A 26,487-nucleotide genomic window follows, 5' to 3' on the forward strand; every position below is an offset into this window, starting at 1 on the left:
AAGGTAAATCTTGCCTCACCAACCTTTTGGACTTCTTTGAGAGTGTCAATGAGTGTGTGGATCAAGGTGATCCAGTTGACATAGTCTACCTGGACTTCCAAAAAGCTTTTGACAAAGTTCCTCATCAAAGACTCCTGAGGAAACTTAGCTGTCATGGGTTAAAGGTACAAGTACATGTGTGGATTGCTAACTGGTTGAAAGACAGGAAACAGAGGGTAGGTATCAATGGAGAGTTTTCACAATGGAGGGAAGTAAGAAGTGGGGTCCCCCAGGGATCTGTACTGGGACTGGTGCTTTTTAATTTATTCATAAATGATCTAGAAGCAGGGGTAAGCAGCAATGTGGCCAAATTTTCAGATGATACCAAACTCTTCCGGGTAGTGAAATCCAAAACGGATTGTGAGCAGCTCCAAAAGGATCTCTCCAAACTGGGGGAGTGGGCGACAAAATGGCAAATGCGGTTCAATGTTAGCAAGTGTAAAGTGATGCACATTGGGACGAAAAACCCCAACTTCAAGTATATGCTGATGGGATCTGAGCTGTCGGTGACGGACCAGGAGAGGGATCTTGGGGTTGTGGTGGACAGCTCGTTGAAAGTGTCGACTCAATGTGCGGCAGCTGTGAAAAAGGCAAATTCCATGCTAGGGATCATTAGAAAGGGGATTGAAAATAAAACAGCTAATATTATAATGCCCTTATACAAAACTATGGTGCAACCACACTTGGAGTACTACGTACAATTCTGTTCACCACATCTTAAAGAGGACATTGTTGAACTGGAGAAGGTACAGAAGAGGGCAACCAAGATGATCAGGGGCCTAGAGCGCCTTTCTTATGAGGCAAGACTACAACACCTGGGGCTTTTTAGTTTAGAAAAAAGACGACTGCGGGGAGACATGATAGAGGTCTATAAAATCATGCATGGTGTGGAGAAAGTGGAGAAAGAGAAATTCTTTTCCCTCTCACACAACACTAGAACCAGGGGTCACTCCATGAAATGATTGCCAGGAGGTCTAGGACCAACAAATGGAAGTACTTTTTCACACAATGCGTGATCCACTTGTGGAACTCTCTGCCACAGGATGTGGTGACAGCCAACAACCTGGATGGCTTTAAGAGGGGTTTGGATGACTTCATGGAGGAGAGGTCTATCAATGGCTACTAGTCAGAGGGCTGTGGGCCACCTCCAGCCTCAAAGGCAGGATGCCTCTGAGTACCAGTTGTAGGGGAGTAATGGCAGGAGAGAGGGCACGCCCTTAACTCCTGTCTGTGGCTTCCAGCGGCATTTGGTGGGCCACTGTGCGAAACAGGATGCTGAACTAGATGGGCCTTGGGCCTGATCCAGCAGGATCTTATGTTCTTATAAAGGCAGACTCAGGTTATTACAGCACCATGAATGGACATAGCACTTTACAAGAGCTACGAAAGAAGGGGAAAACAATGAATGAAAATTGGCAGGGGAAATCCAGTAAACACTGTTATTTTGAACACCCATTTGTTTTGATAGGGTTTCTGTACATTTGGAGGCATGGGAAGGGCAATCCTTATGTGGGCAGTTGGCTCCCTTGAAGATCCTTCCCAGATCTCTCGACTCGCTTGCTTTTGCTTTCCAGAGATTGGTGTCGCATAATGTAGTGTGTAGTTGTCCATGCTCAGGCCTGGCAGGGAAAGGAGGCTCCTTTAAAAGGCAGGGAGAACCGCTCTGGCTGCACTGCAAATGTGGCGCTGGCCGGACTTTGCTTGCAAATGGGGCTGCGTGGCATCTGACGTCAGATGCATCTGATGCAGGGGGCGGGGCTAGGGCCGCAGTGGTCGGCTGAACCTGGTCTCCCGCCACTGGTCTCCCTCTGCCCCTGACCAGCTCTTTACTCTGACTCCAAAAGAGGACGAGAGGATCATGGATGAGAAGAGTCCCACTTCTTTGGCAGTGGTAGATGCAATATATTAATGCATCCCACCCCCAGCCCCGCCCTCCAGCACTCACTCTCTCTCTCTCTCTCTCTCTCTCTCTCTCTCTCTCTCTCTCACTCACTCACTCACTCTCTCTCTTACACAGACACACCCTAGTTGGACAGGTTGTGTTCTTTAGTCAAATGCTTGTGGCTTCTGTGAGCTGAGAAGACAAATAGCAACATCCTGTGTGGTTCAAACTGCTTTATTCAAGTGTTGATAACGGGATAAGAGAAAGTTTCCAATTAACCCAGCCAGAGAGGATCACATGGTAGCCATGTGCTCTTACACTCAAGTGCACAATTTCTGCTTGATTGATAAACCTAACATGGCACTTGAGACTAGATTCTGGTTACATCTTAACCATTAAAACACTTCATTTACCCCAAAATGAATAGATGAATATAAAATAAACTCTACTGAAACATTTGTCCAATTCACCCATGTATTAATATAAATCTGTAAGAGTCTTGAAAGAAAATTACACAATGAATTGTCTGAAGAATTTGAAAATATTAAATATGCTGATTTTACACCAAATATGCTTCCAATTGGCCTTCGTCCTGGACTATATAGACTGAAATAATCTTGCTGTTGGTACAGATTGACCGCAAAGGCTCACAGATTGCTTCCAGCTAGTATTATTGTGTTCTAGCCAGATGGGGCAACTAAGAACTCTAGATTCACCATCTACCAGCCAAGTTATTGTGCTAACAGCTGTAGGACTGAAAATAATTCGGGGCATTTTCTATTTGATGCCTCAGCCACTGGGGCATCAGATACAGTAATATTCTCTGGAGAATCTACTAGGTGCTGAAGACTCTAGGAACAAACGAACAGCCCTGATGGATCAGGCCCAAGGCCCATCCAGTCCAGCATCCTGTTTCATGCAGTGGCCCACCAGATAATCTACTAAGATAAAGGCATGTCTGCATTCAGAAATGCACAGAAGAAAAACAGCTGGGGTTGGAACTTGGAAACGAGAAGTAGCAGGAAGGGAAAAGATTAATCCAGAGATTCTAATCCAGAGTCCCATTTGGGCATGCAAGGTTGAGAACTCCTGGATTAAGCACTTCCCTACAGATTCTCCACTGCAAATCATCCCCTCCAAAGTATTTGTATCTACATGTAATTAGGCCCTAAGAGGTAGAAACATCACGCTATTAATATGATTCATATGGGTGGTATACAGATATGCTAAATAATAATACAAATAATTATAAACTAGCTGGCCCGGGTACAGAGCATCTGCGCCTCTAGTTCTCCCTCATTCTCGGCCCCTCGCTCTCAGCCCTCCCCCATCCAATGTTTTTTTCTCTCTGAATGGCCACCTGGCCAGCCGTTTTTTCTAGCCAGCTGCCACTTACACACACACACACACACACACACACACACACACACACACACAATAAATATGCCCTATCCCTGCCCATCACAGCATCCCACCAGTGGCTGTTGGTAGTGTCTATCTTATATTTCTTTTTAAGATTGCGCACCCTTTGGGGACAGGGAGCCATTTATTTTATTTTATTTTATTTATATCGATGTAAACCACTTTAGGAACTTTTGTTGAAAAGTAGTATATAAATATTTGTCTTATTGCATGCTAAATAAAATAAATTTAAAAAAATTGCATTCATTGATTAAAGGTAAAGTGTGCCGTCAAGTCAGTTTCTACTCCTGGCGACCACAGAGCCCTGTGGTTGTCTTTGGTAGAATACAGGAGCGGTTTACCATTGCCTCCTCCTACGCAATATAAGATGATGCCTTTCAGCATCTTTCTGTATCGCTGCTGCCTGTTATAGGTGTTTCCCATCATCAGGGAAACATGATGGAAAATGGAAAATGGAATGGAATCAAAACTGGGAGGTTATAAGTCAAAACTGGGCGGTGATAAGTTCCCATCATCTGGGAAACATACCAGCGGGGATTCAAACCGGCAACCTCTGGCTTGCTAATCAAGTCATTTCCCCACTGCGCCAATAACCAATAATTATTCATTTAATGAGTCGCCATGGATCACTGATATTTATGTCAGACAGAATGTGCCCAACAGCACAAGCTACCCCAGCAGCTGTTTGGAAGAGCAAATTGTTGAGGACCATCAGTGAAACAATGTGCAGTCCCAACAAAGTCAATATACCATGAATTGTGTCCTCAGGATGCTGGGGCACACATCCCAGATCATATGCAACTGCATATCTAAGATTAATTGTGCCCAAGCATCCTTTGTGACATTGCATGGGATCTTGGTTCACACATCCCAAGACCATACAGCACACCCACTTGAAGCAACAACATGATTTAGGCTTGGTCTGATGTCCGAAAATGGAATGGAATCAAAACTGGGAGGTGATAAGTCAACACTGTCATCTACACAGGATTTTTTTAAAAAAATATTTTTTAGGGTCATGTGCTGATTGTGGTGTAGCTACACAATACCATCAACACCTGTGTTGATTCTTATGGCAACAGAATGCACAAACTCCAATCAGTGTATACCATTAGTGCAAGTTTTACTCTCTACACAGCCTACAACGCTAATCTAAATTCCAAGAAAGGAAAAATGTAAACTTTGTTTCAGAAAAAGCTATGCTATTTCTGGTTGACATTTATTCAAATGACACTGAATCAATACATATATACAATTTCTTCTCTTGCAAGACATTTTGCTAGATTTGTCAAGTGAAAGTTGCTGCATTTTTCTTTTTCCTCCTGGTACTAATGTATAAAACATGCAAGCAAGAATCCAAATAAAATAAACTAACATAAATTACATTTAATATTTGTACCACTCTGGAAAGAAATAGGCTAATACGAATATTCTTCTTTTGATTGTTAGCTATCTCTTGCAAACTAAACATCATGTAAAGAAAGAATCTGACTTTGAAACTCAGGATGAAATTAAGTAGTCACTGTCACTGGAAGTCAGTGGGAGTTTTTCTGTTGCCATTTGTGGGGTCAAGCTGCAAACATGATTTGCTTGCCCAATTATTCTGTCGTATGCATGCTTCACTTCCCTTTCTTTCATTCAAACTATTGCCATACATGTTTTTATAGGACGGGGATGAATGGAATGGGGATGAATTATATGCCATTGACTGTGACTCACAGAAGTTACAATAAGAGGCCAGCCGCTCCCCCCATTATGTCAATGTTGTTGTGCTTATTTATTTAGCACTGTTAAGAGTGCTTTATAGCCCTGGCATTTTCATCACAGAACAAATTTGTGAGATACATCTGATTTTACAGATTAGAAATGAAACAACCTGCAATGCATGTCTTCTCATTAGCAGGTCCCATTGAGTTCACTGAGATTTACTTCCAGGTAACATAGGCTTGCAGCCTCGGGTGTATTGGGAGTAAGCTGCACTGAACACAGTGGGATCTATTTCTGAATAAGCATGCATAGCATTAGGACTTGCATAAGCTTTAGGACTGAGAGGCAATGACATAGCCATTGTCAACCAACACATTTTTGGAATGAAGATAACAACTCAAATTTCTCAGGTCCAGGTTCAGCACTGTAATGTATCCACTTTACCACACTCTTTGAAATCACCTCCTTGGAAGTAATATTATATTAAGCAGCAGCAGAATCAAGGGTACTGTGAAGCTCATCCTTGATTGCGCTATATCTTAAAATGGGGTAGGCAATGTTGGCTCAGCTGGTGTTGAACTATAACGCCCCAGCTGGTATGGAACTATAACTCCCAGCATCCCCAACTGGGGATGATGGGAGTTATAATTCTACAGCAGCTGGGGAGAGCCAACGTTGCCCACCCCTGTCTTAAAACAAACATCTGGCCACAGTGATTCAATTCTGATAAAGGATAAAATGATTAGTGGAAATGTGCCCAAATTTCCTTTTCTACTATTGCCTAACCTCTGCTCATGCACAGAACATCCTGAAACAAGCCTGAGCTGGACTTCATGTACATTCCCACTGTGGGTTTTGCACATCCCCCCCCCCGCAAATCTAGGGCACAGTGCAAGCCAGCTGTGCAAGTCATTGACTCATGAATCAGCCTCTCAGTGTTCAGGGGAAAGAACCAGCAACCTGGCAGTGCTGTTATAAAGCAAGGAAAGGAACTGCCTAGCGAGAACACATCAGAGCCTCCACAGGTACAGACGTGTTCTACCACGTACATGCTGAACTCTGTGTTACTTGAATCACCAGCAGAATATAAAACAAACTTGAATAAATGTGACTTTACAGTCCTCTTTAAATGCTGTGTGCTTGTTCACAGATGTAACCTTTCAGGTTTTTTTGCATCGGAAACCATTTGATTCTCAGAATACTCAGTTGCTATAATTCCTGTTTAAGGATTTAGTCCTGTGTGGTTATCAGCCATTAGGTCCTATTCTATTTAATAAGTGAAACAGAATCCTAACAAGGAATTAAATGCACAAACAAGCAACATTGTCCCTTACCATAATACAAGATGTGTTTCTGTATGGTGTTATACGACCAGCTTCATTTGACTCAGTAGCTGGCTTTAGTTTTTAGCGACTGCAAATATAGTGAGAAAGTTGTCACAAAATAGCCTCTAATGGTGCTAGCCAGTGCTCCAATTCAACAAGCTCCTGCAGAATCCAACTTCATCTCAAGGTGATAAATCTCGCTCCCTGCAGGTAGCACAAGTAGGTAGTTCACCAAATCCAATCAGTTGCCCTCTGGTTTTGTAACTGTAGAATACATTTAAGAAAAGTGAGAGTGGTACAGTTATAGATATATATGACATTTGATGACCTCTTTGGTATCTAACCTCTTGCATGGATTCAGAAGAGGCAAGTTGATTGCAGAAAATAAAAATAGTCATGTCTGTAATGTAACGACATTGTGGTACATAAAACAAGATATTATTTACTGGACTTTCTGATGAGGCAGCTCCTGAAACATTAAAGCCAACATTTGCATGTCTGACTGTCTGTCTGTCTATCTTTCCCCCCTTTAATATGAGTGAGGCAAGTACCTGTATAATAGGATTATACAAAAGACACTATGATTGTATATAGCTGTGGTTAGGCGCAAATAGTCACACATAATTACTGGAGACCACAGATACAAATGTGCATTCCTCTTTACTTCAAAATACACTTCCAGCCAGTTAAACAGGGCTCAGATAAGCATAACAAGGGGGATGAGGAAGGGGCATCCCCATCAACAACATGTTCACAAGATGTCACAAGATGTCTTTCTTTCCGGAGCAAGATGCACATCAATGGAAGGGCTGCTTCAATGGTCTGGCACAGGGGCCTAGGGAGCTTGCCTGTGGCCAGTGGCTGCCCCACCCCTTTTGATTTCTAATTATGCATGCACCCCAAGCCACACCCCCTGCATCTGACATCAGACACAGGGTGTGTGGCCAATACTGGGGACGGGGCCCGTCAGCCCCTGCAGCTTTTCCCCAGTTAGTGGTTCATTGAATCGCTGGCTGGGAGTTACTTTCCCTGCCTCCGTGCAGAACTGAAACACTGACTGGCTGAGTCCCCCCCCCCCCCAGCCCAGCCAGGCAGCCAGCATTTCAGTGAAACACTGACAGAGGAGAAGGGCGTGCCCCATGCTCCCAGCTGGTGAGTGCTTCATTTGCCATCTGGGTGGGGGAAGGGGCGAGTGGGTGCCCTGGCTGAAGGCGAGAGATGCCTTAGCGGGGGCCCCAGACCCTGGCAGCTGAGGGACAGTTGTTCCCCCTTGCTCAATTGTCCCTATGCCCCTGGTCTGGCATCTTTCCCACTAGCCAACTCTTTAGTCAATCTGCAGCTCCTTCTGGAGGGAAGAGTCTGGGACTTGGACTGTTATCACCAACTGCTGGGGACCAAAAGACTCTGAAGATCAACAGAATGGCTCCGGGCAGGTATATCTTCTATCAAGTAGTCTGAGTCCATCTGCGGCTGGAACTTGGAGTGTTAGCTGCAACTGTCAGGGTCAAAAGAGATGACCATATGCTCACCATATGTTACTAATATTGTAGCTTTATGTTTATGTAACACTTAACAGCTTACTTAACTCTATGCTGTTTTGGAAGCCGAATTTTGTTGAAATATGGAGTATAAAAATAAAATAAATTTCACTAGACTCTATTTTACCAGCATATACTTTGGATGTGTGTTTTCCATGAAAGAGTAATCCCAAACAGTAGTACAAACATTCAATTATGGTGGATGCTTAGAGACATACCACATGGTGGCTGCAACTGTAAAGAGTCTCCCGGTCTCTGGTCACATGGAGAGAAACCTGCTCCAAAGCCTTGCTTCCCCTTGATTTCCAAGTTGTGGCAGGACTGTGTTAGCAACAGTAGCAGTACCACATGAAGCCTCCAAACTACCAAATCTCCACTTACCGCCAATGGTAATTTCTAAAGCAGCGTTACATCACAAACGTTTGTATGAAACCATTTTGTGAGCATTTGAAATACAGGACTTTGAAAATAGTAAGACAAGAAGTTTGGGTAAGAACTAATCTACCTACTTTCCTTCCACTATAATCTTAACTGATAATTATCCTCTTCACAAGTTAGCCCACTTCCACCCCAAATGTTCATGCATCTGCCATCTTGAATTAGGGTGAATGACATAACACAAACTGTGCCATTGAGGTGTCCCTGTGTGTCATTTTGCAATCTTTCCTTTCCTTTATGCGTCATTACAACTGTACCAAATTTGATCCAAATCAGTCCAGCCATTATGAAGTTGATAGGGACAGACATGTACATATAACATATAAATATATAAACAACATAGAAATGTATACATTGTTTTTTAAACTTTTAATTAGATTTTGTATATCCCAATTTAATATTTTATTGTGTAACTGTTTTATATTTTTACAATGTTTTAAATGTTTTGTAAGCTGCCTTGAGATTGTTTTGATGAAAGGCGGTATAAATATCTAACAATAAATACAATTAATACACATAGATACAGACACAGTTACACATACAAAGAGCAGAGTAAGCTAAAAATGTCTCCCCTGGATGGAAGAGAAGGAGGAAGGAAACCCTGACTAACCCACTGTAAGTGAGCCCCATGTTGCAGTTTGGAACATGCAGTTGGGACCTGGGTTTGAAAATGTTGAAGGCCTTTTATGATCTATTATACATTGTGTTTTTAGGATTGTAATACTTATTTATAATTTTGGAAGCCGCCTTGTAAACTCGCCGAGTTAAAAGCCGGGCTATAAGCGATTCTAATGCATACAATAATCAATAAGAATATTTATTTAGGCTGCACAGAACAGGTCAATAGTTTTCATTCTGTACCCCTGGTGGCATGCTTTTATAATTCGCCCTCTTTCAAATCCTGGCTCATTTAGCCCACTTTTCTGCTTTCCAAAACAAAGCGCTTAACGCCTCTCTTGCGAACATCCTCCAATGTTACCAACCCGCACAAACTAGAACCATAGAAAATGCGGCAAGAAGGAACCAGAGTGGGAAGGAAAAATGGGGCCGGGGGAGGGGAGAGAAGCGGCGTGCTCCTGAGCAGCCGCGTTGGCGGCCAGAGCGACCGATTCGCGTTGCAAGGGCGCATGCGTCCTTTGCTGAACCCTCCGCTTGCCGATTCCGTCACTATCCCGTCATTCCCAGCGGGGAACAGTAGAGCCGGACTCTGGAGGACTCTAGAGCGGCGGGAGCTAGGCCGAGCCCGATGATGTCGGAGAAGAAGCAGCCCGTCGATTTGGGGCTTTTGGAGGAAGACGACGAGTTCGAGGAGTTCCCGGCTGAAGGTAAGTTGGAGGAAGGCGGGGAGAGGATATAGGGGAGCAGTGCATGGCGGGCGGCCTGGAGCAGCATGACTGTGCATTGGCCGGGATGTGGGGTGTATTTACAGGCGCAGGAGTAGTAGGCCCTGTGAGCCCACCCATCCGCCCAGTGAACGTGGGAGGGCGAGAGCCTCAGGGGGGCTTGCTTCGGGGTAAGGATGCTTAAGTCGGTGCCAGCAGCACTTCTAACTGAGTCAGCCAGCGCTGGCTGAAGCTATTCCCGGAGAGGCTCTCTTCCTTCCTCCTCCCCCGGTGTTTTTACTTTCCGTGGCCACCTGGAGATGGAGGCCCATTCCTAGAGGCTCCAGGCCACTGTGGGCTGCATCCCGAACTGTGCGGCAACTTCTCAGCACCCGGGAGTGGGGTGTCGCTTTGGGACTCGAAATGCTGCAGTGCTCTCTGCCCGCTTTCGAAGCAGCCCTATTCGGCGCAGGGAGGGGTGGTTCTGTATTTCGAAATGAGCCGTCTAATTAGAACAAGACAGGAGTCTGGATGAGTAGAGTTTTGAGTCTGAGACTTAGAGAGGAGAGCTGTGGCCCTGGAAAGATCAGTACATCTACTGGTGGCCAACGCTTTTGTAGACTTGGAGCCCACTTTTGGTTTTGGTAGCATAGCAAAACAGGCAAGCAAAGCTGCCATCTCTGGAATACAGAGAGGTCTGGGTTGAAAGTGTATCTTAGCACGTTTCAGTTGTACCTTTTGGGCTTTAAAAAGGTGAACAACCTGATATTTTACTTGGCAGGAGATATATACTTGGCAGGAGAAAGATCTTCCGACTGCTTAATATCCATATAAAAGCCATTTTATTTTTGATTAGCTGAATTGATGGGATGTAAGCAAGGGCAGGTAAAATGTGCACTAAGCATCAGGTAGCTAACTGTTGTTTAATTATTCTTGGCATGTATTCAAAAGAACCTACTAACTTACTCAGTAATCATGTTTACTTAGAAAGTAAGCCCTGTTGATTTCAGTAGGACTTCTTTCCAAGTAATTGTGCTTGAGTTTGCTGCATTAGTCTCACACCTCATGAATATACAGTGAATATACTGTATATTCATGAGTATATCTCATGAATATACAGTGTTCCCTTCTTGTTCACTACAAAGGAAGCTCAGTGGGGCTTACTCCCTAATAAGTGGTTTTAGTGTAAATATCATCTTAAGACTCTAGGATCAATGGTTCCTGAATGACCCTAAACAACTTTTCTGGATATTTAATTGTATGATATTCCCATTATGTTTGAGTAACTTTAACAGACTTGCTAGAAACTTCTTTAAACTATACATTGTTGTGGGGTGTTTGTTTTTAATACAGCAAATATATCTTATTTGTTCATGATCAAGAAGTAACTAGGTGGGGGGGTGCTCATTTCTAAGTGTGTGAGAGATGCTTGTGACTGTGACTGATTTAATAATAGCTGAGATGTATTTTAGGCTCTAATCCTATGTACACTTTTAAAAAACCCGGGCATACAAGCATGCATAGTATCAGACTGCATATGAAAGTACTTTGCTTGAGAGAGTCTTAAATAATATTTAATATAATTTATACTTTAATGTTCCCTGTCTTATTTGTATCTGACCTTCATGTCATAGTTCTGAGTGCTTTCTGCAAAACTGTGTAGGGCATATATCACTGAAATCAATGGCACTTATTTTAATGGATCTAGATCTCATTCACTAAAATCTGCCCAGTTTTTTAAGCATAACTTTCTCAAATGGATGTCTATTTGAGAATCTGTTTCAAGACTCTGATTAACCAAATGTTCTATTACTACTGGTGTCAATGAACATTTGGTACAATTGCTTTACATATGATCTTAAAATAATTGAATGTTGACTTAATCATTTTTCTTTGTCTAAACTTAACATACTTTATGTATCTAAAAGGTACACTTTTTAGTGTTCTTGCCAGTGATAGATGAGTGTAAAATTATATCGATATATGGGGAATCACACTGTAAAGAGAATATTTTATTACAGTACTCTGTGTTTCAGGAGTGAATGTGTTGTTGCCATTCAGACTCAGTCATCTGAAATGGATTTGTTCTTGTTAAGCATTCCATTGTGCTGCAGTGTTCCTTATATTCTTCTGACATTTGTATTATTCATCATTTTTCCAAATACGTTCATGCAGTCTTCAAGAGGTATGAACAATAAGTTACTTGAAGGCATGAAAGCAATGGACAAACCATGCTTAATAAGTCTTACAAATGCTACAGATATACTGTAGTTGTAGGAGTTTGCTAGTTCTGGTAAGTTAAAGTGTGCCATCGAGTCGATTTCAACTCCTGGCGTCCACAGAGCCCTGTGGTTTTCTTTGGTAGAATACAGGAGGTGTTTACCACTGCCTCCTCCTGTGCAGTATGAGATTATGCCTTTCCGCATCTTCCTATATTGCTGCTGCCCGATCTAGATGTTTCCCATAGTTTGGGAAACATACTAGTGGGGATTCGAACCGGCAATCTTCTGCTTGTTAGTCAAACATTTATCTGCTGCGCCACTTAATGTGGTTCTGGTACATTGTATAAAATTCACAAAAACATTGATATAATATGTCCAAATCACTGCAAGACTATAATTTCTCGTTTTATTGGCTCAATGGAAAGTAATACAACTGGATGATAATTTCACATGGTATATACCAATGTGTAAATGACATCCTTAAGCTGTGTGACTGAGCATGGTTATATGCTGCTTTATGCCCATTTTTGTGTGAAGATGTCTGTCTGTCTTCTGATTCTAGTGCAGCAAGCTTAATAAGTAAGGAACACAGTGAGCAAGTGAGTTGATGGCATTCTTGGACCAACTAATGTTTAAGCATTCTAGAAGTTGCATAAAACTCTGTTCCAAACAACTGTTGGACTGGAGTTTTTGAGAGAGAGAAGGGAAAGCTTTTTCCTTTTTATCAGGAATAGTTCTACTTCATGAGATGCCCCCAAGCTTTTTAAGAAAATCTTGCCACCATTGAATGCACTTCTGGTGTACAGAAGCTTCCGGTCATTTGGCATACAGTGAGGATGTCTGTCACCCCAAGCCAGTACACCTTTACTTGAGAAAGTCTCACTTTAAAATCAATGGAATTGCTTCCAAGAAAGCATTGTTTGATGTACAAGAGTACTAGTTATCCTTATCCATTCAGTAACTGATGCACAAGTATGTTTGAAGGCTAGTGGGTGACGCCGGCATTACTGGAAATAAATGTTTCCTCTTTAGTTGTGTATTGTATTCCTGTCTTCAGTTCTGTCAACAAAGTTGAAGTTGAACAGTGAATATTGTGATCTGAAATAAGTTAGTGCAGGAGTTCCCAACCTTTTCCCACCGTAATTGGAGCCCATCCTTCAGTTAGGGTACTTCCTTTATGCTAACAGAGTCGACAGGAAGTTGTCACAGCAAAGTTTTCCTGGAGGCTAGGATGAGTGCTAATCCCCAGTTCCTTTCCTGTCGCCTTCAGGATCGGCAGTAGAGAGAGAGCTCCACTAAACTCCATTCTTTTGTTTCTCTGTTTCCTTGCTTTTCTCCTTATACTGCTCTGTCGGTCTCCGCTCAAACAGCTCCTTATCCAGCTACAACCTGTCTCCTTTGCTAACCCCCTCGCAGCTTGGAATCTCCCGCCCTTCAGAGGCGTAACTATAGGGGGGGCAGGGGGGGCACGTGCCCCGGGTGCCATCTTTTCTGGTCACATGGGGGGCGCCGCCATGACCATTTTTTTAAAAAAAATTTAAATTTTTTTGTTAATACAAATGTTTCCTGCTCAGTGCAGCAGCGCTGCAGCAGTCAAGGGAGCGCGTTGGTGCCCCCTTCCCCATGAGCGGTCCCTTCCGTGCCACCTGCGCCCCCCCCCATTGCTTTGCTGGCGCCTGGCGGCCAGTCAGTGGCCTGGCTTGGCGGCAGCGGGCGCTTGTGACGAAAAACCTAAGTATAATGTAGTATGTTGGGGGGGGCGCAGGGGGGGGGGGGCGCCATTTCAGTGCTTGCCCCGGGCGCCGTTTTCCCTAGTTACGCCTCTGCCGCCCTTTTACCCCACCCCCTGTCCAGCAACCCCAGCCAATGGAGCGCACTCATGCCGCCAACGCCATCTTGGCATCCTTGTCGGAGGGGGAGATGAATGCAAGCGCCACCCTTATAACAGGGGCGAGCTCCGGAGCAGGGCAGCAGAACACAGCTCAATGCGCCACCCTTTCCACGGGGGCCGATGCCACACCGCAAACAAAGTCAAAGAAGAAAAAGAGAGAGCGGCGGGCAGCGGAGCAGCCAAAGACTGCCAGAAGCCGCCGGAAAGCTACAAAGCCGCTGATCGCGTGGCTGAGCGAATGCCTGCTGTTGCAGGTGGTCTGCCAGCAGTGGCAGCCTCGGCGGATTCTGTCCCCAAGGCTACTGGCTCACCAGGGAGCGGAGCAACTGAGGAAGGGGGCTGACGCCGAGACGGGTGCATCGTTACCGCCTGCGACCACTTCGGTGGCGATCCAGGGCAATGGAGCCCGGGATGGAAACACCATGGCTACCTCCACAGAAGCCCGACAGGTGGATGCCCAGGAGTCCAACTCACCATTACTCGTGAGTAACCCTCCACTGGGGCAGGGAGGTGCAGAACCATCTATTACAGAGGAAGGGGCCACGTGGCTGAGGGGCTTCATAGCCAAGGAGTTTAAAACGCTGTTCCCTGCCTTGGCTATGGAGGTGGGAATGCCCCCACCCCCTACTAGAGCGGGACATAGCAGAGACTCATCATCCTCCCCAGATTCTGTAATTTTCAGGGGGCCCATCCCTGAGGGAGAATGGGGCCGTTTTGTCCCCAGGGCACTCATAGCCAGAAAGAGGAAGCGTTACCATTCTCCCTCAACCTCTTCCTCGGAAGCTGAGTATATCCTCCAAAAAGGCCATCCCCAAAGCTTCAACCTGTCACCCCTGCTGTTCCAGCCCCACAGGGCTCAGGAGGAAAGCCCTACCAACCCCACAGGGACCTGGGGGGCAACCTGGTTGTACCCCCATCCCCTCAGGGACCGGACAGCCCAGATCACTGGGACAGAGGAAGGAGATATTTCTGAGGAGGGAGAGCTGCCCCAGCAGGCAGCAAGTTCGACCCACCTATTTACTCGGATTTTGAGGTTCTGCTGGCAAAGGCACACTGCACCATTAATGTGGTTTCCCCACCGGAGACCCCAGAGGTGGGGCAGGAGCCGGACCAGGAGGTCTTCCCTTCTACCTCCAATCCTGCACCTATAATTCCTTTCCCCCAATTGTTCTTGTCCACTCTTACGACTGAATGGAACACACCCTTCTCCCACAGGTCCAGTTTTATAACAAGCTCTACACGCTTCCACAGGAGGTGTCATCCTTTCTAGCCCCGCCAGTGGTGGACTCCCCGATCATGCAACTGGCGTCGTGGACCATACTTAGTAAAGAAGGAGATGAACAAGAAGGTCCCTGAGGACAAGAAGTGTGAGTCCCTTTTAAAAAAGGCTCACGAGGCCTCAGCCGATGTAGTTAGAGCAGCCGTGGTGAATTCTATCTTCGCCAGGGCATCTGTTCTTTGGGCCAAGGAACTGGTCAAGATGGTTCCACCCGAGAATACCAAATTATGGCAAGGCATCAACAAAATGGCTAAGGCAGCTGCGTTCATGGCAGATTCCAGTCTGGACTGCATCCAGCAAGCTTCAAGAGCCATGGTATCGGCGGTGGTGGTCCGACGCTGCCTGTGGCTGAAGCACTGGAAGGTAGAGTCCAAGTCCAAACTCAATTTGGCCTCAACCCCCTTTAAAGGGGCAAAGTTGTTTGGGGATTCGCTCGAACCCATATTAGTAGACACCAAGGATAAGAAGAAGGTGATGCTCTCTGCAAGAATGGAAAGTCAGAGACCATTCAGGACGGGGGGGGGACAGGCACAAAATTTTTGCCCTTTTTTCAGAAAGTCCAGCGTCTCATCAGCCGGCCCCTTTCGTGACTATCGTCAGCACAACCAACGATCAGCCAGCCATGCCCAATGGCAACAGCGACGGGGAGGGGGGGTGGCTCACCAACCTTTCAACAAGCAATTAAGATCATCCTCCTTCCAACAGCGCAAGCAATGACGCCTCACCAGTCGGAGGCAGGCTTCAGTTATTCCAAGAAGCCTGGGCCACGGCCGCCTCCGACCAGTGGGTTCTCCGGACGGTCGGTCACGGCCTTTCGCTGGAGTTTTCATCCACACACCCCGACAGTTTTCGTCTCACACCTCTTCCCAAGGATCTGGAAAAGAGACAACGGATGGCACAGGCCCAACACCACCTCCCCCTGATCGGGGCAATAGAACAAGTGCCAGCGACAGAGTCTGGGCGCGGCGTATACTCACTGCTGTTCTTGGTCCCCAAGAAGGATGGTTTGTGGAGAGCAGTCCTAAACCTAAGGCCTCTGAACCAATGCATAAGGAAACGCACGTTCAGGATGGAGTCCCTCAGGACAATCAAAGAGGTGGTAAGAAGCCAGGAATTCTTGGCATCAGTAGACCTATCAGAGGCTTACCTCCACATTCCTATCCACCCACAACACCGGCGATTTCTCAGATTTGCCTTCAACAACCAGGAATACCAATACAGGGCGATGCCCTTTGGCCTGTCCTCGGCTCCCAGAGTGTTCACGAAGATTATTCACGAAGAGTATTCACGACAGATGCACTGTTCGCCGACCTACTAGTAATGTCAGTACAGCCACCCTGGCCGCTCCCAAGGAGACCAGATCTGCTATCCCAGGGTCCTGTCCTCCACCCCGACCCGGAATGGCTCCAACTCTATGCCTGGACGTTGAGCAGGAAGCACTAGCAGCCCTAGGGTACAAGCACAAGGTACAGACGATGATCCTGGCCTCCAGAAGGACATCCAGCAATAGAATTTACCAGACCACCTGGAGGGCTTTTTCGCTATGGTGCAGAAGAAAAGAGATTCCACCCACTGCAGCAAAGGTGCAGGACGTACTCTGGTTCCTACAAGAGGGTCTGGACCAGGGGCTGAGGGCTAGCACCCTTCGAAGGCAAACCTCAGCTCTGGCATCCATACTCGAACTAAATTCTAAAGGCTCAATTCGTCTTCACCCGCACATTAGGCGTTTCCTGAGAGGGGCCTCAAACTTGGCCCCTCCACCACTACCAAGATTTCCATCATGGGACCTGAACAAGGTCCTTAACGCACTCACAAGATCTCAATTTGAACCCATGAAAGAGGCATCCCTCAGAGTACTCACAGGCAAAGTACTATTCCTGGTGGCAATTACTTCTGCGCGCAGGGTGTCAGAACTTAGCGCCCTTTCAGTACGAAAGGAACTGTGCGTCTTTCAGGAGGAGGAGGTGGTCTCTTACCTAGACCCAACATTCTTACCCAAGGTAAACTCTGTTTTCCACAGGTCGCAGCCGGTAATACTTCCTCCCCCAAACCATCACATCCAAGGGAGAGATCCTAGCACTCCCTGGACGTCAGGAGGGCTCTGCGCAGATATATAAGGAAGACAAGGACTTTCCGCAAGACGGAGTCCCTATTTGTATCCTACAATCCATCAACTATGGGAAATAAAGTGTCAAAGGCCACCTTGGCGAGATGGATAAGAGACACCATCATACTGGCCTACAACACCTTGGAGATCCCAGTCCCACGAGGCATTACAGCACACTCCACGAGGAGTGCAGCCACCTCAGCAGCCTTCTCAGCCAGAGCATCGCTTCAGACTATCTGTCAGGCAGCTACCTGGACTTTGGTCACCCCGTTCATAAGACATTACAAGATCTCAGCCTTCCATGAGGAGCAGGCGGCTTTCGGTTGGACTGTTCTTCAGCAGGTGGTCTAGTACACTTCCAGACTTCTGCGACCCACCCAGACTGACAGTACTTACTATTCATTCTGCTTGGGTTTGTCCCTAACTGAAGGATGGGCTCCGATTACGGTGGGAAAAGGAACATTGGGTCTTACCTGTGAAGGGTCCTTTTTCACCGTAATCGGAGCCCATCCGGCCCGACCTGCAGAAGATCAATAATAATAATATCAAGGAAGGCATTACTAATGGAAACAACACTGATATATATTGAGATATATATTTGTAGGAACATAGATGTTGAGTAACATATAGATGCTTTAGAGTTAGGAAAGATAGTAGAGATTAGATAACATTGTTACGAGTTATGAATGTTAAGAATTTTAATAGAGATTAGTCAATATAATTAGTAGATATTATCGTTCCAGAAGGAACAGAGAGTTCTCATTTTTAAAAAAGGGGTTCTGACAATGTCAGGCGGATGGGCGCATCTGTTGGTAGTGGGTGAGTCCAATCTATTTCCAACTTCTAAAATTTATGCTTAATATTAATCTCAAAACAGAGCTCTCTCTCGCCATAGTTGTTCACAGCATCCTTCAGCACGACAGTTGGAACTGGGGATTAGCACTCATCCTAGCCTCCAGGAAAACTTTGCTGTGACAACTTCCTGTTGACTCTGTTAGCATAAAGGAAGTACCCTAACTGAAGGATGTGCTCCCATTACGGTGAAAAAGGACCCTTCACAGGTAAGACCCAATGTTCCTTTTTAAACAAGTGTACCCCTTCTGCTGCAGACGTTCAGTTCAGGTACCCTCACAGAGGTAGGTAGAGGGGTGTGCGTGCATGTGTGCGCGTGCCCATGCATGCACCAAAATTATGAGGCAGGCTACTCCAATTAGTGACTTGCATTGACTCTAAGGTACATGTTGTGCACAGTACTGTTCTGCACTCCATTCTAGGAGTGCTGAACCAGTTCTGTCAACTGGTATTTGAGCCAGTTTGGAGGGTGGGGGGGTTCTTTAAGGGGAAGGGGAGGTGCTACCTACCTGCAACCCCTCGCTCCGCCTCCCCCCCCCCCCCGGCGTTCTTGCAAAAAGTGGTTGACTGGGGCTGCAGCGTGCCTCCCTGTAGCCCCAGTCAGTGTCGCCGCACAAATGGCCAACGTCCATGCCATGCACACCCCCACCCGGTGCTTCAAATAACCTTACGGGTACTACCCGCTGTTGGAACCCCTTGAGATAGTGCATTTCATTAATTGTTTCTACTGACTTGTGTTCATTAACATGATAGTAATGGACATTTGTAAGTAGAGCAGTTAATAGCTCAGCTAAGTGGAGTTGTAGAATGTAAGCAGGTGCGCACCTCTCTTGTTAAACATGATTAAGCAGTAATTCCCACCGACCTAACTAGATACCAGCATGAAGTTTCCAGCTGCCCAGGATTCTTCCAGCTCTACTTCCAAACATGTATGAATAGGTTTGCAGGATTAAGCTACACTCCTAAACTCTTTATTTAAAATAATAAAATGTCATGAGATAAATGTCATTCCCTGAATCAAAGGCAGTATAAGTTTACGAACTCTGGCGTAACTGGCTTGTTGGTTACCGCCAAAATAATACCAATCTTCAGGTGAAATAATTAATATAGGTCTGCTTAAGATATTTTCATATCTTTGGTCTTATCCTTGCATTGTTTCCTTTGGCCAATGCAGACATAACACTACTTTCCTGCTGGTTGCAGTTAGCAGATCGGGAATGAGCCCCAGGATGCATATTCTCACTCTCAAATTCTTGCCACTTCCGTTTAACCATAGTTGAATAGTTCATTAGATCATTAGCATGATGATCTAATAGGAGAGGAGAGCTGGTCTTGTGGTAGCAAGCATGATGTGTCCCCTTAGCTAAGCAGAGTCCATCCTGGTTGCATTTGAATGGAAGACCACATGTGAGCACTGTAAGATATTCCCCTCAGGGGATGGAACTGCTCTGAGAAGAGCATCTAGGTTCCAAGTTCCCTCCCTGGCTTCTCCAAGATAGGGCTGAGAGAGATTCCTGCCTGCAACCTTGGAGAAGCCACTGCCAGTCTGTGAAGACAATACTGAGCTAGATGGACCAGTGGTCTGACTCAGAATATGGCAGTTTCCTATGTTCCTATGATCACGATGAGTCTGTTGCAGAAGGGGAGGGAGGAGAGTGCTTTTGATTGGATGGCTAATAGTTCATTAACTAACCAGAGGTTGCCTTAAATTAGAGTCTGAAACTGCTGTTTGAATTGAGTTTTAGGTTCTGGTTTAAAAGAAGGCTTGGTTAGATCTATGGGCACCAAAGTGGTAGCCAAATTTATTGATGGGGCGACGAGACAGACATCCCGCCATGGTCTTTTATAAGTTTGATCTTGTGGTAGTTTTAGTCTTACCTGTATGTATTGTTATATTTATTCCACTTATTGTAATTCTGAACAGCTGTGTTGTTATCACCTTTGTTTTTGTTTGGCCTATGGCTGCAATAAAACTACTACTACTACTATGGGCACTTTGTGCCACCCAATTCTTTAACTATGGTTGTGTTGCATAAGGGAAAGGACTGCAAAGAGGCTATTGTATATATCCCATGGCTTGCTCCGGATCTGCTCACCATGATTTTAGATTGTGAGCCCTTTGGGGACAGGGATCCATCTTATTTATTTATTATTTCTCTGTGTAAACCATTCTGAGCCATTTTTGGAAGGGTGGTATAGCAATCAAATCAAATCAAATCAAATCAATAAATAAATGATTACTAGGGAGCAGTGTTCCCTCTAAGGCATGTGCATGTGCACGCACTCACAAGTTTTTTGGTGTCCCTTCAGTTAATTTTAGTCCCCGCTCAAGTTGAATTAGGAGGGCCCCATTCTGAATGCACATGCGCATACACTGCCTTGATACTTCTCCTCAGAACCAAACTCATTCCGCACACAGATGAAAAAAATTAGAGAGAACGCTGCTAGGGAGTGTGAGTTACCTGTGTGCTGGCCCTGTGAGTGTGTGGGGTCATCAGAGATCACCAAAAACTCCATACATTTTGAACTTGAAGGATTATGGTTCAGTGCGCTCTATAGTAAACTAGAATTTTTGTATCCTGGAATGCTCTCTGGTTGTGTCTCTCAGAAACACCAGCAACAAGTTGAAGTTTACAATACTTTGGCTCCAAGCCTAGTGAACTGTCATTGTACAGTAATTGTGTTATTGCATCCAAATCTTATAATATTTTGCAAGTGAGGCTGGTTCATCTCCCTGCCCCCCAGCCGCCCAATTGGAGTTCTAGAGGCCAGAAATATATTTCATAGACCAATGTTACTGTGGTAATCCTAGAATTAACAAACCTAGCTAGAAGACCCATCTGGTAGCTTTTAGGATCTTCAGGACAGGAGTAGAAAAGATGTGCCTCTGTCGTGTGTCAACCCTCACTTGTTTATGCCAATGCTATTAAACCCCGTAAGGAAAAATGTATATACGTTTTGTCATAAGCACACAGTTTAATAGCCTGAAGCCACCATTTGGTTTGCAGGAATAATAGAAAAGTCTGTACCGAATATTCATATGTAAGTTTTGAAATATCGTTATGGCCCCAGCTGGTATTGAAGCAGGATCCATGGCGACAGAAGGTGGGCATAAGAACTGACCTCTTCTAGCGCCTTGCTAGACAACCAGAACTCTGGTCCCTCAGCTTTCTCTAATTGACTCCTACCTGGTTTTTAGCTTCCTGGGCTAGTACCTGATCTTTGGTCAGACAGCATTTGGTCTGCTCCTTTCTCATCTCTTTACTTCGTCTCCTCACCCTGTCTTCTTGTCTGTCTTGCCCGATACTAGCTCACCTTGCTCATTTCTTCCACCTTGAACAGAGTTGTTCAGCCTCACAAATTTGGAATATCGGCAGCCACAAATTACCAGCCAGACCTTTTGAGGCGATCAGTCTGTGAACTGCTTTTGTCATTTGACTCCAATCATGCATTTACAAACCATGATTCTTGGCTCCAGTCCAGGCCCTAACCATTAAAATATCTCTGTTCACGCTGAAAGAGCTTTATCCTCCGTAGAAAATGTGTAGAGATGCTGGGAAAAGGGGTAGATGCAGTGTTCCCTCTAACAGGGATTCCTAGATGTTGTGGACTACAACTCCCATAATCCCCAGCCAAAGGCTGTTGTACCTGGGAATGCTGGGAGTTGCAGTGAACAACATCTTGGAATCCCTGTTAGAGGGAACACTGGGTAGATGCAACAAATACTTATTCCTTGTCTCTTTAATGTAACTGTTGTTAATATTACTCAAACTGCATCTTGCTGTGAATTTGATCCTTAAAAGTTAAAAGAGGATGAAGCCTCTTTCATTTGAATTGAAGCATTTTACCTACCCAATGTTGATGGAGCTATGAATAAAAGAAAAGTGTTCTGCATCTTATTTTCAGACTGGGCTGGTTTAGATGAAGATGAAGATGCACATGTGTGGGAGGACAACTGGGATGATGACAACGTCGAAGATGATTTCTCCAATCAGCTAAGGTCATTTGAAAGCTTTCAGTACACGAACCTTTGTTAAGGGAAATACCTCGGGCCAGAACTCCTAAAACTAAAGCTCAGTTGGCCTGGTGACTGGTTAACCTGGAGTCATTTTCTTCGGAAGTGGAAGATGACCAGTTCTGTCCCTGTTCTCGGGAAAGACTAGGAGGCTACCTTCTGATATTTTGGGAAGGGGCTGGTAGCTCAGTGGTAGAAAGCATAACTTGCATTCAAGTCTGAGGTTCAGTTCCTGGCATCTCCAGGTAGAGCTGGGAAATCCCCTCTCTGAAATCTTGGAGAGCTGCTGTCAACATAGTTGTGGTGTTGTGTTATTACAGAAGAGTTAGTCATAGGTTTAAGTATCCAATAATGCCACTTTACCAAAGCTTAGCCATGCTGTGAGCACCCAGTATTAGGACAGCACTGAAGGTCTGGCACCTCTAAGCAGTTAAACCTGCTAATTAACTGACTATCTCTAGCTAAATAGATCATTCTTCTTGTAGTCGCTTACAGTTGGTCTGGAAATAAGTTTCAGGTCAGTTATGGGGCTTTAAATTATTGCTCTACAGTACATACCAACAAAATAGTCAACATTCAAAAAGCATAAACATGGGTACAAGGTGGCACTTAATGAATGAGCCATATTTCAGTTGCTCATGTGTTTTCCTATCAGTACAGATTAAGACCTCTTGTTCTGCCACCACATACACTTATTTCTGTTCCATTGGACACATACTTGGCAATGTGGGTCCCCCCTTTACTTAAAAGGGCAAGCAGTTTTGCAAAGCAAGGGCTATGGGGAGCTGCATGTACTATTGACATAGAATATGAAGAAGCAGCACAGATCTGTCTCAGAAGCTGAGTGAGATGAAAAGGGCTCGAGGGCAGAGGCAGTGGGGGAGGAAGCTGGGAACGGAGCAAAACTCCAGTTTACAGGAGACCCTCACTATCCATGGTTCCATTACTTTTGGTTTTGCATATCCCGCAGTTTAAAAGAGAGAGAGGCCAGAGTGTGCAGGGCAACCATTGGCCCTCTGGCAGCCCCCACTCTACAGGGGTTGTTGCATTAGCGCACACCCTGGCAGGGAGAAGGGCCAGCGCTTAGGAGAAAGCCCCACTGCAGGGAGAGGCCAGTGCTGAATGTCGCCTTCACAGGAGGAAAAGACCAGTGCTCCTTCTCTTTTCTTGCCTCCTTCTTGCCACCCCTGGGGGAACCTAAACCCGGATTTGCATTGAGTTAATGTCCCAACATCCACAGTTTTGTTATCCGCATTGGTGTGGCGAGAACCTAACCCTCGTGGATAACGAGGTCCACCTTTACTGCATCCAAGTCTTGTGCAGGCAAACCTTGTTATCCCGGGTTTCAGTACTTGCAGTTTCGTGTATCCGCGGTCAGGGAATAGGTATAGACCTTGGCATACACGAAAGAAAAAGAAAAAAGACTTGCGTATCCAGGTTTTCAGCCACGGCCATACTTGTAAAGGGGAATCCAGCAAGGATTCCCTTTTACAAGTAAATGGCTTGGTCAGAGAGGCCCGAAATGGGATGCAGACCAGCCACACGGTCAGTTGGAAGACAGGCTTGGAGGGAGAAGGAGTCCCCATTGCTACTGCAGCCACAATCTCCACTGCTGCGGCTGCCCCCATAGCAATTTTTAAAGGAAAAATGTACTGCCGCCACCTCCTCTGCAATCCCCGCTACTGTGCCCACCTCCAGCAATTTTAGAAGGTAAAATGCACTGCCTCTGCCCCATTCCCCATTGCTGTGCCTACCTCTGCCACCATCACAGCTATTTTAAATGGCAAAATGGAGGAGGGGAAGCCATTTCCGCCCAATTTATGGTCGTTTTCCGGCCAATTTCTATTTTAAAAAACCACAATTTTAGTCCAATTTCTCCCCCTTAGGAACCTGACCCCTGCTATTCCATAGCCCCAATTACCCGATATTCGCGGTTTTGGTATCCGCAGCACTGGCCGGGAACAGAACTCCCGTGAATCCCGAGGTTTTCCTATATTGACCTGTAACTGGGATTAATAGGAAGAAGTGAAAGTACATAAGGCTGAATAAAAATTCTTTTCTTAAATAGCCTCTCCATCAAAATATTAATTTTCTTATAGAAACAGTGTCTGACATATAGACTAGCTGTGCTGTGGCGATAGGAAAAGGGCACGTTTTCACTGATCCTTCCCTCAGGAGCCATGTGCCTCCCTAAAATATGTACCTGAGGGTTGTGTGACCCTTAGGGACATATTTTCAGGAGTCACAAGTAGCTTCACAAAAAAAGGGAGATTGGCAAAAATTACTCCTCCTCTCTAGTGCTAACTCAGCATTAGTCTGGATGTCAACTAGTGGGAAGAACAATAATGTTTTAAGAGGTTTGCTTGTTTTGTTTGTTTGTTAAAAAAAAATTATATACAGCCTCCTCCAAAGACACTAGCCGTATATAAGATGTGTATAATGTGTTTAATGTAAAAAGAATCCAGGTTATCTAGCATTTTGTATGATGGTTTAACACATTTGTGGGATGGTTTATCTTTACAGAGCTGAATTAGAAAAACATGGCTACAAGATGGAAACGTCGTAGCTTCCATTGATGTTGCAATCTGCAGTTGGACTGTAAATTGAACACTGAAGCATATGGAAGTCAAAATGGAAGACAAGATACTAGACTGTCAATTATTCATGTCCTATTTTTTTGTTTTTGGTTTTTTGTATAAATAAAAAATTGAATCTAAGCATTGTATTGTTCCAGTGCTGTTCAGGTTCACCTTTGAATTACAGGTATGGTCCAAAATACTGCTGTGAGCTGACTTGAACATATATGAAGCTCTTATACTGAGTCAGACCATTGGTCCATCTATCTAAGCATTGTCTACCACATTATCTGGCAGAAGTTCTCCAGGCTGGGGAAAACTGGAGTGCTTCCCAGTCCTGCATGGATTGAATCTAGGACCTTCAGCATACCAAACATATGGCCCTTCCTCTTGTTAAGCAAAACATGAGTTCACTATAATGTTAATATTCTTACTATGACTGATTATAGCTGAAATAAGTTGGACTGGAATACTTTTTTTTTTTAATTGGGTTCTCCCCACTTTGGTTTATATCACAACAATAAATACTGAAAAGAATAAACACTGGAATAATTGCTTAAAAAATCATAAACTAGATTAGAGCATTCAGTTTTCTTTGCCTAAAAGGAGCTATTATAATACCTCTGAAGAAGAAAGTCTCGTCTTAAAGGCATTCTTCAGTCTGATTGGAAGTGCAAGCTCCCTAGGCTAGACCACATGCTTCCACACAGCTATAAATGTGCTGCTTACCTATGAAAGCCCAGAGGTTTGTTGGCATTATGACAGTTAAATTTTCATTGCCAACATTCCCAGCATTGAAATGAAAGTATTCTTTGTACTTGGTTAACCTTGAAGTATCATAAAATACAAAGTTGATACCAAACGAATATCCTATCCAATGCATGTTTTTTGTGATTGCAAAGAAGGTCAAAGCCTCTATATTTTGAGTCACCATCAGAAAGGTTTGAGTGGAGCAAGGAAATACATGGGAGTAACCTAATATTAGTACTAGAAACACTTTCTTTAACCTTGTTTAGCTAAATAACCTTGAGTGTACCATGACGTAATTGGGTAAATGTGATGATGGTATGGTGCCAGCTTCTAGGGAGACACTTGGGTGAGTTTGTTGAATCAGCCAACTGGTGGTGAGTCCTGGCTAGGGTTATTTCTAGGACACCATCACTCGCCTGCCCAAAGCCAGCTGCTCTGAAGAGGATATGCCTTTAGGCCAAATCGGTTGTTCTGCAAAACTAGATAGTTCAGCTTTAAGTAGCTTTATGCCTTTATCCAATTTTGCATGGTTTTGGGAAAGAAAGCAAATGACTACTTTGAATAGGTTAGTCATACACTTATTACTCAAGCTGCATGAGTCATTTAATAAGTATATGGCAAAACTCACCATCATAGTCTTGAGAATGCATGAATGCCTTAAGATTTTTCACTTCCCTGCACAGTATGTTGGCATTGCACTGGGAACTGCAGAAAGGGGAGTACAACTTGGGCTATAAATAATTATAAGTACTACAGATTTGAGTGAATTGCTAAGCGGACCTTTTTCAGTGCTGTTAGAGAAGTAGTCAACTAGAAGACATATACTGAACTTTGACAGTAAACCAATACTTGGTAATCTCCAAAGAGTTGTAGAAATTAGACTGCTTAACAGCATTTCTTAAATATGACTAATTCCCCAACTGAATTTTGAGTTGATCAAGTGTTTAGACCTGTGTTTAGACTAGAAATTTAGTGCCTGGGTTTATCTATCTAAAATGCTGCAGAAATAATTCCTTAATTTAAACTACAACTCCCATCATTCCCAGCCACAATGAATAGTGGCTGGGAATGATGGGAGTTGAAGTTCAACAACAGTTGAAGGGCCAAGTTTGCCCATTCCTG

General features: G+C 44.6%; 1 long non-coding RNA gene across 1 annotated transcript; it reads left to right on the forward strand.

Moving 5' to 3' along the window:
- The first annotated feature begins 9,518 nt into the window (after positions 1-9,518).
- LOC128332151 (uncharacterized) lies at positions 9,519-24,756 on the forward strand. The gene is made up of 3 exons (XR_008310578.1): positions 9,519-9,676; positions 21,931-22,024; positions 24,563-24,756. It is a non-coding gene; the product is annotated as an uncharacterized LOC128332151 (long non-coding RNA).
- The last annotated feature ends 1,731 nt before the right edge of the window (positions 24,757-26,487 follow it).

This window comes from Hemicordylus capensis, chromosome 6 (genome assembly GCF_027244095.1).
Source record: "Hemicordylus capensis ecotype Gifberg chromosome 6, rHemCap1.1.pri, whole genome shotgun sequence".
NCBI lineage: Eukaryota > Metazoa > Chordata > Lepidosauria > Squamata > Cordylidae > Hemicordylus > Hemicordylus capensis.